Below are 16,587 nucleotides of genomic sequence, written 5' to 3'. Positions count from 1 at the left end.
GAGGGACACATGGAAAAATGAAGTGTTGCAGACAGACTGCTGGAGAGGAAGAGAGCTACAGAGAGACAGAGTGAGAGATAGACGTAACGACAGGTAGGGAAAAAGTCTTGACCACATACAATTTAATGACTGAATGGCCATAACGAAAGGATAAACATTTAGCAGTAAAATTGTGTTGTTTTCGAACGAATCATTTGATTCAACAGCATTAATGTCATCAGGCTCCAACTCCCAATTTTCATTGGCCAGTTAGCATAATTAGATTGTACTTTGGAGTTTCAGCCCAAAATAAGTTTAATCACAAAAGGGAATTGACTCACTATCGTCATCTCTTTGTTCATTACAAAATAAGCCGAAGAGTGGCGATGATGTGACCTGAATGTGATCGTTCAAGTTATAACAGAAAAGATCTGTGAATGCATCACCTCAGAGAAAATTGGCAAGACACCGGTGACGGCGGGAATAAACTCCTGAAAACATAATGAACATGGTTGAAACATTCAACAGTGTCAGGAAATTATATTACCTGATCCTGGCCATCATTGGTGTACCAGTTAGGAGAATCAATGAATGTCTCTGATTATTTCTGGGCACTGGTCTGGAGGCGGTGACTGACAATGTGACTTGGTAACCTATTGGTCACCTTTCAATAGTCATCTACTCAACACAACACTTTCTAATGTCAAATATCCGGAATTAACTTGGAGGATTCATTTTATTGTTAGAACAAAATCATTTTATGTTTAAATTTGCAATATCATTGAAACGCTATAAAAATTGATCTATTTGGAATTGTGCGCATTTGAATGAGACATGAGCGTAGAAACACTCAGAAATAGTGCAGAACAGGTACAATCCATCAGTGTTGAAATGAACTGCGAGGGAGCATGATCTACCTGCAATACTTCGTCCAAATGAACAAGTATGTATGGAAGTATTTGTGAGTTTTGGTTTGAATCCAGCGTTGGTCAACAGCCGCAGGCGAAAACCTGGTTCCACTGTCCCTGTACTACTGTGAATATCTTTCTTTCACTGTTGAATGTAGGTGCGGAGCTGGAGTTAAATTAGTTATTCCTATTTTGAAATCGCCCTTTCCATTGGAGCTGATCCTCTGTTTTACCAGATGAGGCACTTAACAGAAGAAGAGTTTTACTTTGCACATGTCCAATAGTTAATGAGGGTATATGGAGAAATGCCTCAGTATTTCTCACCTTTCTGTTGAACTGTGCTATAGGGAGCAGGCATGAATTCATTCCTGACTTTTAGAGAACCGAGCTGTACTCAAACTATTCAAATCTCCTGTAGAATGTCCGTGCAGTCACTGCAAACACGCTCTCTCTTTATATACATTCTTTACCTGTCAATCCCCTAATACTGAGGAGATTCTAACTCTCCTGGTGTTATATATATATATATATATATATATATATATATATATATATATATATCTTTTTTCTTTTCTTTTACACCAGCCAACAGAGTCAGTGTTCGAAACTGTGGAGACTCGAAATCCCCTGTTTACGTATTTTATTCTTACCGCCACAGTCCCGCCTAACTGCGGTAGTGCTTATATTTTCCCCAGCCCCCATGTTGTGTGTGTGCAGGTGTGAGACACAGTGAAAGACACAAGGTGCACGAATCTTTATTCAATTTCCACCACCAGGAAGAAAGGAAACTCCAGGGTGGCCAGTGACAAGCAGTGCCCTTCTCAGAGGGCTGTATGATCAAACAGTGAGGGGAGAGGGCAGGGATCAAATCAAAATAGAGTGAGAGAGGGAAATAATATACTCCACTCCCTGCAGCGCCCACCTCTCCCTGAACAACTCCAGGGTGTCGGTGGAGACCGCGTGCTCCTTCTCCAGAGACACCCGGGCTCTAACGTAACCGCGGAAGAGGGGCAGGCAGTCGGCCCTAATGCCCCCCTCCACGGCCCGCTGCCTGGACCTGTTTATGGCCAGTTTGGCCAGGCCCAGGAGCAGACCCACGAGGAGGTCTGCAAACACTCCATTGGTTTAATTGCTGATCAAGCCCCTTCCCCTGCACGGAGCTGCGAGTCCAAGGGCGATGAGAGCTCAATTGTTCATGGTTAATACTGAGTTCGATTTACTAAATTGTGCTCCCTTTTCTGACTCGGATTTTAAAGTTCAGTTCTTACCAAAGATTCAGAACGGTCGTGTCGCCCATCCCAATATCTGGCCTTAGTTCGAATGTTGTGAACTTTTGAAAAGAGTCACCTAAAACTGAAGAACAGGTAAAATGGGTTATCGTAATAGTGATCACAACGAGAGCAGTAAATAAGAAACTATTTATACACTAAACCCGACGGAGAGAAATGGATCACGAATTTCAATTTGAATGAGTCACATTTGATTGGAGACATTAATTCTGTTTCTGTCAACAGTCGCTGCCTGAGATGACTATTTAAACACTTTTCAAGAAAATATTAGATTTGGAGCATTCGCAGTAATTTGCTGGTATTTCTTACCTTAAACGATCGTATGAACATATTCTTAATGACAAAAAAGAGGTTTCATTCCTCCCACTCTGGGCAACATTGTTTGTGTTGATAACACCCTGCGTGGTGCATCGCTAAACTCCAAACACTCTAAACACGCAAATCAGTTTGTAAATCTGATAGTCTGAGTTGATCAGTTTCAGATCTTTCACTGTTAGTGTTCCATTCCTTGGGGGAAAAAAACACTCAGAATTTGTTTGGTGTTTGGTGTCTCATTACCATGTGTAGCTATATTCAATCCATGATAAATCTGCTCCAACAAACCCTCGAATCCCTCAGCATCATCGAAGTTCCTAATGTCTCTTTAGAAAACTTAGAATTCCCACTGAAATGCAGCAGCTGCTGCTTAACAATAATAAAATGTTGTGCAGGTGCCATTGTTAGACAGAGGTGGACAAAGTTAAAAATCACACAACACCAGGTTATAGTCCAACAGGTTTATTTGGAAGCACGAGCTTCCGGAGAGCTAACTCCTTCATCAGGTGATTGTGGGAAGTCCACCCAATTCCAGCTCCTTGAAAACTGTTAGTGAACTCGAGCTGGAGCTGCATGAGTTTAGGATCATTTGGGAGGCAGAGGGCATATTGCAAGGGATTACAGTTACATCTCAGGTACAAGAGAAAGGTAGATGGGTTACAGTCAGGGGATGGAAAGGGAACTGGCAGACAATGCAGGAATCCCTTGTGGCCATTCCCCTCAATAGCAAGTATACCATTTTGGATACTGTTGGGGGGAGGTACGATTTACAAGGGATAATCCATGGGGTGAAAGTGAGGTCTGCAGATGCTGGAGATCAGAGCTGGAAATGTGTTGCTGGAAAAGCGCAGCAGGTCAGGCAGCATCCAGGGAACAGGAGAATCGACGTTTCGGGCATAAGCCCTTCTTCAGGCTTTCCTGAAGAAGGGCTTATGCCCGAAACGTCGATTCTCATAATCCATGGGGTACAGATCTCTGGCACAATGTCTGTCCCTGTTGCTCAGAAAGGAAGGGGCAAGAGGAGCAGAGCATTAGTCACTGGGGCCTCCATAGTTCAGGGGTCAGGCGTGAGGTTCTCTGGGAATGAAAGAGATTCATGGTTGGTGTGTTTACTCCCAGGTGCTAGGGTTTGTGATATCTGTGATCGTGTTTTGGGATCCTTGATGGGGAGGGGGAGCAGCCCCAAGTGGTGGTCCGCATAGGCGCTAACGACATCGGTAGGAAAAGGGATGGGGATTTAAGGCAGACAGTCATGAAGTTAGGGTGGAAGTTTAGTGCTCGAACAAACATAGTTGTTATCTCTGGTTTATTATCTGAGCCACAGGCGTGGAATAGGGAGAGAGAGGAGCTGAATAAGTGGCTACAGGGATGGTGCAGGAGGGAGGGATTCAGATACCTGGTCTATTGGGGCTCATTATGGGGTAGGTGTGACCTCTATAAACAGGATGGTCTTCACTTGAACCAAAGGGATACCAATATCTTGGGGAGAAAATTTGCAAATGGTCTTCGGTAGGATTTAACCTAATTCAACTGGGGAATGAGACCTAAAATGTAGTTCCAGTGTCCAGGATGTTGAGAGTAGTGAGGTCAGAAATGAGGTTTCAAGGTTGCAAGAGTGCACTGGCAAGTAGGAAGTTGGTTTGAATTGTGTCTACTTCAATTCCAGGAGCATCCGGAATAAGGTGAGTGAACTTGCAGCATTGGTTGGTACCTGGGACTTCAATGTTGTGGCCATTTCAGAGACATGGATAGGGACAGGAATGGTTGTTGCAGTTTCCAGGATTCAGATGTTTCAGTAAGAAGAGAGAAGATGGTAAAAGAGGGGGAGGTGTGGCATGTTAGTCAAGGACAATATTACAGTTGCAGAAAGGACGTTTGCGGATTCGTCTACTTATGTAGTATGGGCTGAGGTTAGAAACAGGAAAGGAGAGGTCACCCTGTTGGGAGCTTTGTATCCTCCGAATAGTTCCAGGGATGTAGAGGAAAGGACAGCAAAGATTATTCTGGACAGGAGTGAGAGTAACAGGGTAGTTGTTATGGGTGACTTTAATTTTCCAAATATTGACTAGAAATATTATCGTTTGAGTACTTTAGATGGGTCAGTTTTTGTCCAATATGCACAGGATGGTTTCGTGACACAATATGTCGATCGGCCAACAAGAGGCAAGGTCCCAATGGATTTGGCACTGGGTAATGAACCTGGTCATTTGTTAGATTTGGAGGTAGGTGAGCACTTTGGTGATAGTGACCACAATTTGGTTACGTTTACTTGAGCAATGGAAAGGGATAGGTATATACCGCAGGCCAAGAGTTATTGCTTGGGGAAAGACAATTATGATGCAATTAGGCAAGATAGAAGATGCAAAGGAAGCTCCAAGGTATGGGCAGAATAGAACTGTGGAGCTTATTCAAGGAAAAGCTACTGTGCGTCCTTGATAAGTATGTACCTGTCAGGCAGGGAGGAAGTAGTTGAGCAAGGGAGCCGTGGTTTACTAAATAAATTGAATCTCTTGTCAAGAGGAAGATGAAGGCTGATGTTAGGATGAGACGTGAAGGCTAGTTAGGGCGTGTGAAAGTTACGAGTTAGACAAGAAAGACCAAAAGAGAGAGCTAAGGAGAACCAGGAGGGGACATGAGAAGTCATTGGCAGATAGGATCAAGGAAAACCCAAAAGCTTTTGATAGATATATGAGGAATGATCTCAAGAAAAATTAGTGCCAATCAAGTATAATAGTGGGAAGTTCTGTGTGGAGTCTGAGGAGATCAGTGAAGCGCTAATTTAATATTTTTCATCAGTATTCACACAGGAAAAAGACAATGCGGTCGAGGAGAATACTGAGATACAGGCTACTAGGCTAGATGGGATTGAGGTGCACAAGGAGGGGGTGTTAGCACTTCTGGAAAGTGTGAAAATAGATAATCCCCTGGGATGAATGGAATTTATTCTAGGATTCTCTGGGAAGCCAGGGAGGAGATTGCAGAGCCTTTGGCTTTGATCTTTATGTTGTTATTGTCGACAGGAATAGTGCCAGAAGATTCGAGGATAGCAAATGTTGTCCCCTTGTTCAAGAAGGGGAGTAGAGACAACCCTGGTAATTATAGACCAGTGAGCCTTACTTCAGTTGTGGGTAAACTTTTGGAAATGGTTATAAGAGATAGGATTTATAATTATCTAGAAAAGAATAAGTTGATTAGGGATAGTCAACGCGGTTTTGTGATGGGTAGGTTGTACCTCACAAACCTTATTGAGATCTTTAAGACGGTGACCAAACAGGTGGATGGGGTTAAAGCAGTTGATGTTGTGTACAGGGGAACCTCAATTATATGAACAGCAATTATCCGAAATTTGGATTATCCGAAGGAGATCTCGAGGTCCCAATAGAAAAATTACATCAAAGACGTGTTTCCAACTGTGATCGTGTCTTTTGTTTACAGTGATTAAACAGACACCATCTTCAAATGACTGACCTCCCACCCTCTCTCTCTCCGCATACATTCCCTGGAGTTCTACAGAGGGGTGTACCCTAAACCGCTCCTCCCTCTTCACCAGATAATCTGAACAATATTGTCCTGTCCAGGGCAAAGGTGGAACCTGTCAAAAAGGTGCAGTATAAAGGTGTGTGTGTGTGTGGGTGTGTAGCTCTGTGTGTGTGTATGTGGCTGTGTGTGTGTGCATGTGCGTGCGTGTGGCTGTAGCTGTGTGTGCGTGTGTGTGTGTGTCTGTGTGTGTCTCTGTGTATATGTTTGTGTATCTGTGTGTATGTGGCTGTGTGTGTGTGTGGCTGTGGCTGTGTGTGTGTGCATATGTATGTGTGTGTGTAGCTCTGTGTGTGTGTGTGTATGTGGCTGTGGCTGTGTGTGTGCATGTGCATGTGTGTGTGGCTGTGGCTGTGTGTGTGTGCATGTGCGTGTGTGCGTGCGTGTGGCTGTAGCTGTGTGTGTGTGTGTCTGTGTGTGTCTCTGTGCATATGTTTGTGTATCTGTGTGTGTGTGTGTGTGTGTGTGTGTGCGTGTGTGTCTGTGTGTGTGGCTGTGTGCATGTGGCTGTAGCTGTGCGTGTGCATGTGTGTGAGTGTCTGTGTGCGTGCGTGTGTGTGTCTATTGTGTGTCTGTGTGTGTATGTGTGTGTGTGTGTGTGTGTGCGTGTGTGTGTCTGTGTGTGGGAATCTGTGTGTCTGTGTGTGTGCGTGTATGTGTGTGTGTCTGTGTGTGCGCGTGTGTGTGTGTCTGCGTGTGTGTCTGTGTGTATGTGCGTGTGCGTGTGTGTGTCTGAGTGCGTATGTCTGCGTGCGTGTGTCTATGTGTATGTGTGTGTGTCTGTGTGCACGTGTGTGTCTGTGTGTGTGTCTGTGTGTGTATGTGTGTGTGACTGTGTGCCTGTGTGTGTGTGCCTGTGTGTGTGTACCTGTGTATGTGTGTCTGTGAGTGGGTGCATGTGTATGTGTGTGTGTGTCTGTGTGTGTGTGTCTGTGCATGTGTGTCTGTGAGGCTGTGTGTCTGTGTCTGTGTAGCTGTGTGTGTGTCTGTGTGTGTGTTTGTGTGAGTTTGTGTGTTTGAGTGAGTGTGTGCGTGTCTGTGTGCGTGTGTGTGTATGTGTGTGGGACTGTGTGTGTCTGTGTCTGTGTGTGCGTGCATGTGTATGTCTGTGTGTGTATCTGTGTGTGTGTCTGTGTGAGTGTGTGTGCGTGCGTGTTTTTGTGTGTGTCTGTGTGCGTGTGTCTGTGTGTGTGTGTGCCTGTGTGTGTCTGTGCGTGAGTGTGTGTCTGTGTGTGTGTGTCTGTGTGTGTGTCGGTGTGTGTGTTTCTGTGTGTGTCTGTATGTGTCTGTGTGTGTGTGTCTGTATGTGTGTGTGTGCGTGCGTGTCTGTGTGTGTGTCTGTGTGTGTATCTGTGTGTGTGAGTGTGTGCGTGTCTGTGTGTGTGTCTGTGTGCGTGTGTGTGTATGTGTGTGGGACTGTGTGTGTGTGTCTGTGTGTGCGTGCATGTGTATGTCTGTGTGTGTATCTGTGTGTGTGTGTGTGCGTGCGTGTTTTTGTGTGTGTCTGTGTGCGTGTGTGCGTGTGTGTGTCTGTGTGCGTGTGCGTGTGTGTGTGTGTGTCTGTGTGTGTGCCTGTGTGTGTGTGTCTGTGTGTGTGTTGGTGTGGTGTGTCTGTGTGTGTGTGTCTGTATGTGTCTGTGTGTCTGTGTGTGTGTGTCTGTGTGTGTGTGTGTGTCTGTGTGTGTGTGTGTGTCTGTGTGTGTGTCTGTGTCTGTGTCTGTGTTGTTGTTGGTGTCCGGTCCAGCTGCCCCGGAGAGAGTGTCAGGGGTGAACTGGGGGGCACACGGGGTGGGAGGTGGGGGGGTGCAGTGTTGGATGCAATTGGGGTGGGAGCGGTGATGGACGGGGGCGGGGGGCAAGGGACGGTGTTGGGGGCTCGGGGTCCTGCGCTGTGTGCTGCTACAGTCTCCTGAATGGGGAGCAGACTTAAAAACTCCAAGCCCTTGTGGAAAGGCATTTAATCGATGAACCGAATAATCGATTATCCGAACGAAATAGTGCCTGCCCATCTCGTTCCGATAATCGAGGTTCCCCTGCATATGGATTTCAGTAAGGTGTTTGATAAGGTTCCCCATGGTCAGCTATTGCACAAAATACGGAAGTATGGGATTGAGGGTGATTTAGCAGTTTGATCAGAAATTGACTCGCTGATAGAAGACAAGAGGGTAGTGGTTGATGGGAAATGTTCATCCTGGAGTTCAGCTACTAGTGGTGTTTTGCAAGGATCTGTTTTGGGGCCACTGCTTTTTGTCATTTTTATAAATGACCTGGATGAGAGAGTATAAGGATGGGTTAATAAATTTGCAGAAGATACTAAGGTCAGTGGAATTGTGGATACTGCTGAAGGAAGCTGCAGGTTACAGAGGAACGTAAGTAAGCTGCAGAGCTGGGCTGAGAGTTGGCAAATGGAGTTTAATGTGGAAAAGTGTGAGGTGATTCGCTTTGGAAGGAGCAACAGGAATAAAGAATACTGGGCTAATGGTAAGATTCTTGGTAGTGTAGATGAACAGAGAGGTCTCGGTGTCTGTGTACATAGATCCCTGAAAGTTGCCACCCAGGTTGACAGGGTTGTTAAGAAGGCATACAGTGTGTGAGCTCTTATTGGTAGAAGTTTAGGGTGTAGGTTTGCTCGCTGAGCTGTAGGTTTGATATCCAGACGTTTCATTACCTGGCTAGGTAACATCATCAGTGGCGACCTCCAAGTGAAGCGAAGCTGTTGTCTCCTGCTTTCTATTTATATCTTTCTCCTGGATGGGGTTCCTGGAGTTTGTGGTGATGTCATTTCCTGTTTGTTTTCTGAGGGGTTGATAGATGGCATCTAGATCTATGTGTTTATTTATGGCATTGTGGTTGGAGTGCCAGGCCTCAAGGAATTCTCTGGCATGTCTTTGATTAGCCTGTCCCAGGATAAATGTGTTGTCCCAGTCGAAATGGTGGATTTTTTTTCATCCGTGTGTAAGGCTACGAGGGAGAGAGGGTCGTGTCTTTTTGTGACTAGCTGGTGTTCGTGTATCCTGGTGGCTAACTTTCTTCCTGTTTGTCCTACGTAGTGTTTGTGGCAGTCCTTGCATGGAATTTTGTAGACGACATTGGTTTTGTCCATGGGTTGTACTGGGTCTTTTAAGTTTGTTAGTTTTTGTTTGAGAGTGTTGGTGGGTTTGTGTGCTACTAGGATTCCAAAGGGTCTTAGTAGTCTGGCTGTCATTTCTGAAACTTCTTCAATGTATGGTAAGGTGGTTAGGGTTTCTGGCTGTGTTTCTGACCAACAGCTTCACTTCACTTGGAAGTCACCACTGATGATGTTACCTAGCCAGGTAATGAAACGCCTGGATATCAAACCTACAGCTCAGCGAGTAAACCTACACCCTAAACCTCAACCTGAGCTACAAACCTTCACAAACCTTGCATTGGTGGAAGTATTGAGTTTCGGAGACATGAAGCCAGCTGCAGCTGTACAAAACTCTGGTACAGCCGCACTTGGAGTATTGTGTACAGTTCTGGTAACCGCATTATAGAAAAAACGTGTAAGCATTGAAAAGGCTCAGAGGAAATTTACTAGGATGTTGCCTCGTATGGATGGAAGGTCTTATGACGAAAGGCTGAGGGCCTTGATGCTGTTTTCATTGGAGAGAAAATGGTTGAGAGATTACTTAATTGAAACTTATAAGATAATCAGAGGGTTAGATAGTGTGGACATTGACAGCTTTTTTCCTAGGATGATGATGGCTTGCAGGAGGGATCATAGCTTGAAATTGAGGGTGATAGATATAGCTGAAAATGTGTTGCTGGAAAAGTGTCGCAGGTCAGGCAGCATCCAAGGAGCAGGAGAATCGACGTTTCGGGCATAAGCCTTCTTCAGGAATAAGGAAAGTGTGTCCCTCAGGCTAAGTTAAAAGTTAGGGAGGAGGGACTTGGGGCAGGGGCATTGGAAATGTCATAGGTGGAAGGAGGTCAAGGTGAGAGTGATAGGCTGGAGTGGGGGTGGGGGCGGAGAGGTCAGGAAGAAGATTGCAGGTTAGGAAGGTGGTGCTGAGTTTGAGGGATTTGACTGAGACAAGGTGGGGGGAGGGGAAATGAGGAAACTGGAGAAATATGAGTTCATCCCTTGTAGTTGGAGGGTTCCTAGGCAGAAGATGAGGTCCTCTTCCTCCAACCGTAGTGTTGCTATGGTCTGGCAATGGAGGAGGCCAAGGACCTGCATGTCCTTGGTGGAGTGGGAGGGGGAGTTGAAGTGTTGAGCCACAGGGAGGTTGGGTTGGTTGGTCCGGGTGTCCCAGATATAGGACAGCTGTCAAAGGTAGTTTCTTTACTCAGAGAGTAGTAGGGCTTTGGAACACACTGCCTGCAAAAGTAGTAAACTCACCAACTTTGAGGGCATTTAAATGGTCATTGGATAATCATATGGATAAAAATGGAATAGTGTAGGAGGGATAGGCTTCAGATTGGTTTCACAGGCTGGTGCAACATCGAGGGCCAAAGGGCCTGTATTGCTCAGTAATGTTCTATGTTCTGCGTCCATACACCTTCTGTCTTTACACTCTTCTAAGGACTCACTTGATCTCTGCTATCCATACCTGACATGTGCTTCCCTTTTTTCTTGACCAAAACCTCAATTTCTCTAGTCTTCCAGCAATCCCTGCATCTACCAGCCTTTACTTTTGCCCTAACAGGAATATACTGTCTCTGGACTCTTATTATCTCATTTTTGAATTTTTCAGCCATCCCTTTATCTGCGAACATCCGCACCCAATCAACTTTTGAAAGTTCTTGCCTGATACCGTCAAAATTGGCCTTTCCAATTTAGAACTTTAACGAGAACTTTAGATCCTCTCTATCCTTTTCCATCACTATTTTAAAACTAATATAATTATGGTCGCTGGCCCAAAAGTGCTCCCCCACTGACACCTCAGTCACCTGCCCTTATTTCCCAAGAGTAGATCAAGCTTTGCACCTTCTCCAGTAGGTACATCCACATACTGAATCAGAAAAATCTCTTGCACGTACTTAACAAATTCCTCTCCATCAAAACCCTGAATACTATGGTATTCCCAGTCGATGGTTAGAAAGTTAAAATCCCCTACCATAACCACCCTATTATTCTCACAGATCACTGAGATCTCCTTACAAATTTGTTTCTCAATTTCCCACTGACTATTTGGGGGTCCATAATCCAATCCTTATAACGTGATCATCCCTTTCTTATTTCTCAGTTCCACTCAAAGAATTTCCCAAGGTTGGAGAGCCTGTATTTGTTTCTACTGGAGTTCAGAAGAGTGAGGTGTGGATGTGGGAACAATATTTATCCTTGTGGGGGAACCCAGAATTTGGGTACACTATTTTGAAAATAAGATGGAGATGAGGAGAATATTTCGAAGAGTGCGAAGGGTCCCCATTGAAGTATTGTCGTGAATTGTCTTGCCAACATGAAGGTTGAAAAGGTGTTCGCTTGTGTAGTGAATCCAGAACTAAGTGGCAGAGTTTAGAAATCAGGGCTCCCATTTTCAGCACAGGGATGCTGAAAATTATTCTCCCTTGGAGTGGTGTGAGAGGTCGGAACTCCCTGCCTCAGAAAGTAGTAAACATGGGGAGACTTTCATCAGATAGCAGAGGATAGTTTTGTGTTGGACATAATAAATGGGATTAGTGGAAAGTGGAATTTGAAGGTTAAATGGAACAGCTCCAAACTTTTCAAATTGTAGGTAAATTCATGGACATCAGTGGCATAATTCTGCTTCTCATCTATATGCGTGTTTGTGTGTTTGTCTCTGAGATTAATCAGGAGATTGTTATCTTATAAATTATTCAATTCCTTAACAAAACCAAATTATAATTTTGAACAGTTATTCCATAATTCAATAGTTAATAAAGTTTGCTATTTAGATTTATGATGCCAGTTCTTTATTTTACTTTGTATTTCTAGGCATTTTCATTCTATAAAGCCAACTTATGTTAATGTATAAAAACTCACATCAGCTGCCTTTTATTTCATTGATGATGTTTAAATGATTATTGATGAACAAATAAATCTCTCTTTGTCTCTCCCTACCGTGTTCTTTAAATGCTTTGCTGCCATCCAGTCACTTTCTGACCTGGTCTTTGATTACTTCATCAAGTATCTGTCTTAAAAGTATGGAGGCTTTTGGTTTGAACTTATTCATATTGATTTGAGTTTCGTTCCTCCTGAAGAGATCTCCCTTCCTTCTTCAGTCTCTGAATCTGCAACCATTGCTTCATTCCACCTCCACTGTCCCATAATACAATCCACTTTCTGAGCCTGAAGCTGTGCTCAAGGATCAAACAGTTTTCACAGAGCAGGAGGAAGGCCTTCAGGCCATAGATTCTGTGCCAGCTTGCTGAATGATGTGATGATAAGACATGTGTTCTATCCTGTTTCTCTTGCAGAGGTGTGTTGTCTCCTTCAGACAGGGAGTTGGTAAACAGCTTTGGAGTTCTCCCTGGCTGGTGTTCTTTGAAATGTGAGTGGGTGAGGCCAGGGGCTCACACAGAACCAAGAAGATCCATAGAATCTTGGGTGCAAGAGATTGGATGGCGAGAGATGGGAGGACGAGGTCCAACGCGTCCATGTCGACCAGATATCCCAAACCAATCGAGCCCCACCTGCCAGCACCTGGCCCATATCCCTCCAAACACTTTCTATTCACATACTCATTCAAATACCTTTTAAATGCTTCAATTTTACCAGCCTCCACTACTTCCTCGGGCAGCTCATTCCATACATGTGCCACTCTCTGCGTGAAAAAGTTGCGTCTTAAGTCTCTTTTATATCATTCCCATCTCACCGAATCCCTAAGCCCTCTACGTTTTGGACTTTCAAAGCGCAAGAAAAAGACCTTGCCTATTTATCCTATCTATGACCGGCATGATTTTGTAAAACTCTATAAGGTCACCCATCAGCCTCTGACCCTTCAGGAAAAACAGACCCAGATTTTTCAGCCTCCCCCTCTCGTGCAAATCCTCCAACCCTCGCAACGTACTTGGAAATCTTTTCTGAACATGTTCAAGTTTCACAACAGCTTTCCCATCGGAAATAGACCAGAATTGCACGCAATCTTCCACCATTTGCCTGATCAATGCCCTCTACAGCCATATCATGACCTCCCAACTCCTGTACTCAATATATTCACCAATAAAAGAAAGCATAACAAACGCCTTGATCATTATCCTATCTACCTCAGACTGCACGACCAAGGAGCTATGAACCTGCACTCCAAGTTCTCTTTGTTCAGCAACGCTCACGAGCACGTTACCATTAAATGTGTAAATCCTGCTAAGATTTGTTTTTCCAAAATGCAGCGCCTCACATTTTTCTGAATTAAACTCCATCTGCCACATCTCAGCCTATTGGCCCATCTGATGAAGATCCTGTTTTAATCTGAGGTAAACGTTTTCACTGTCCACTATACCTCCAAATGTGATGTAATCTGCAAACGTACTAACTATGCATACATGCTCACTTCCAATTCCTTTGTGTAAATGACAAAAAGTCGAGGACCCAGCACCGATCCTTGTGGCATTCCACTGGCCACAGGCCACCAGACTGAAGACAACCCGCCACCACCACCCTCTGTCTTCTACCTTTGAGCCAGCTCTGTATCCAAATGGCTAGATTTCCCTGTTTTCCGTGAGATCTAACCTTGCTAACCAGTCTCCCATGAGGACCCTTGTCGAACGCCTTACTAGAGCCCATATCGGTCACATCTACCGCTCTGTCCTCATCAATCTTCTTTGCTACTTCTTCAAAATACTCAATCAAGTTTGTGAGGCATGACTTCCCACACACAAAGCCATGTTGACGATCTCTCGTCAGTCCTTGCCTTTCCAATTACATGTCCATCCTGTCCCTCAGTATTCGCTGCAACAACTTCTCACCGCCGACGTCAGGGTTAATGGTCTATAAATCCGTGGCATGTTCCGGCCACCCTTCTTCAACAGTGGCACCACGTTAGCCAACCTCCAGTCTACTGGCACCTCATCTATGACTATCGATGAAAAATATATCTCAGCAAGAGGCCGAGCAATCACTTCACTAGCTTCACACAGAGTTCTAGTGTATACCTGATCAGCCCCTGGGGATTTATCAAACTTTATGCGTTTCAAGACATTCAGCATTTCCTCCTCTGTAATATGGGCATGTTGCAAGGTGTCACCATTTATTTCCCTACTTTCCTTTTCTTACATCTCCTGTTCCACAGTAAATACTGATGCAAAATATGCGTTTCGTATCCCCCCATTTTCTGTGGCTCCCACCAATGCCGCTTTCCTGATGTTTGAGTGGCACTATTATCTCCCTAGTTACCATTTTGTCCTTAATTTATTTGTAAAAACGTATTGCATTCTCCTTAATTATATTGGCCGAAGTCATCTCATGTCCCCTTTTCCCCTCCTTATTTCCCTCTGAAGCAACCTCTTACTGCCTTTATAGTCTTCTAAGGATTCACTCCATCTATCCAGATGATGCCTGACATACGTTTCCTTCTTTTTCTGAACCAAAACATCAATTTCTTAGTCATCCAGCATTTCCTTTAACTAATGGCTTTTCTTTTCTCTGGATTCTCGTTATCTCATTTCTGAAGGCTTGATCTATTTCCTCACTAGCTCCCTGGGTCCCACCGCTCCTCTGTCCACCTTACTAGTTTAAAATCTCCCATTCAGCTTCAGCAAATCTCCCTGCCAATATATTCGCCCCTTCCAATTTAGGGGCAATCCACCATTCTTCGACAGATTACTTCTACCCCAAAAGAGATTCCAATGATCCAAACATGTGAATCCTTCTCCCGCGCAGCACTCCTCAGCAATACATTCATCTGCTGTATCCTCCTAATCTGCCCTCATTAGCTCGCAGCGCCGGGAGTAATCCAGATATTACTACTCTCAAGGACCTCCTTTTTAAATTCCTGCCTAACTATCTGTAATCACCCTTCAGACTCTCAACCTCTTTCCTTCATATGTAGTTAGTTCCAATATGGACAATTACCTCTTGCTGTGCCCTCTTCCCCGTGAGATCATTCTGCACTCTCTCTGAAACATCCTTGCTCCTGGCACCAGGGAAGCAAACACCGTTCCAGTTTTTCGCTGCTAGCCAAAGAAACGTCTGTCAGTACCTAAAGCTAGAGAATCCCCCAACACAATTGATCTCCTGGAACACGACGTACTCCTCGTTGCATTAGAGCCATTGTCAATAACAGGAACTTGGCTGTTCCTGCTACGCTGGCATGAGAATCCATCACCTCGTACGTTTTACAAAAAGCAGCATGCTGGTTTGGAATGCGTATAGCCACAGTAGGCTCCTACACGAGGTGCCTACCTCTCTTACCTTTTCTGGAGTTATCCCATTTATGTGACTGTATCTAGGACTTACCCCCACACACTTCGTATAACTGCCATGCGTCACATACTGTTGCTGTTGCACATTCCTCATTGTTTCTAACTGTCTTTCTAACCGATCCAGTCGATATGATAAGATTCGCAACCAACAACATTTATTGGAGATATAATCCGCTGTAAATCTTAAACTCTCTTTACACTCCCACGTCTCATAAGAAGTACATAAACCTCTACTAAAGAACACTTTTGATCCTTGACAGTTTACTGACCCAAAAAATAACACAATTTTATTCATCTACAAAACAGTGCCATAGGTTAATTTAATAGTTATGGCTTTTATTTTAAGTTTAATCAAGAAACATATATAAAAAAGATATAATCAAGAAAGAATCAACTCGACTCACTACAGCAAGCTTTCTGTCGGCCCGTTAAAACAATTAACTTATCTGAATCTGTGCTGTAAACTTCGCCCAACCTGTTCCGACAAGATCAGTTGAAACTTTCACTGTTTCTTAATTTTCACAGATGCACTGCGATGTCCAGCGATACATGAATTCAAACAGCAAAGGCAGTAACTGTGCATTGTGGTGTCAGTTTCTTTCTATCTCCCTCTCACTCTCTCTCCTGCACTGACCTCTGCATATGCTTCCTTTGTCTGTTCTTCTCCTGTTTAAAACTGCTTGTGTTTTGACTTCGTTTCCCCAAAGTTCTAAAATAATGCAACAGCATATAAAACAGTAATTGCTGCTCCTGGAATTCGAGGAAATCACAATTCTGTAGGACAGCAGACAGCTATAGCGCCTGGAGAACATTTCAGCGATACCATGTTCTCGAGGGACTTCTGCAAGGGGCACACATGGGCAGGTTGGTGCGGGCTGGAGGAAGTTACAGAGAAACAGTGGGTTCGACGTATTGGAAAAATGTAGAGAAATAGCGATTATAGTAGTGACTGGAGTAGAAGGTTATTGAGGTTGTGCATGTTTTTGAGACTGGAGTAATTTACAGAGCCAGGGAGTACAAATAGCATTGGAGTAGGTTTCATATATATGGCGGGACTGTGGGGATAGGAGGTTAAAGAGAGAGGGATTGTCCAGGGAATTGGAAGCATTAAAGGCGCTGGATCCGATGAGGTGGAGCGAAAGGTATTTTTCCTTGCTGTGTGACTCTGTGACATGAACACAGAGAGTCCTGAAGATGGAATAGAGAACAGAAAG

The sequence above is a fragment of the Chiloscyllium plagiosum genome, unplaced genomic scaffold (assembly GCF_037043375.1).
Source record: "Chiloscyllium plagiosum isolate Xiang-an unplaced genomic scaffold, Cpla_swu_hap1 HiC_scaffold_29, whole genome shotgun sequence".
In the NCBI taxonomy this organism is placed as follows: domain Eukaryota; kingdom Metazoa; phylum Chordata; class Chondrichthyes; order Orectolobiformes; family Hemiscylliidae; genus Chiloscyllium; species Chiloscyllium plagiosum.
Note: the sequence above shows the minus strand (reverse complement) of the source record.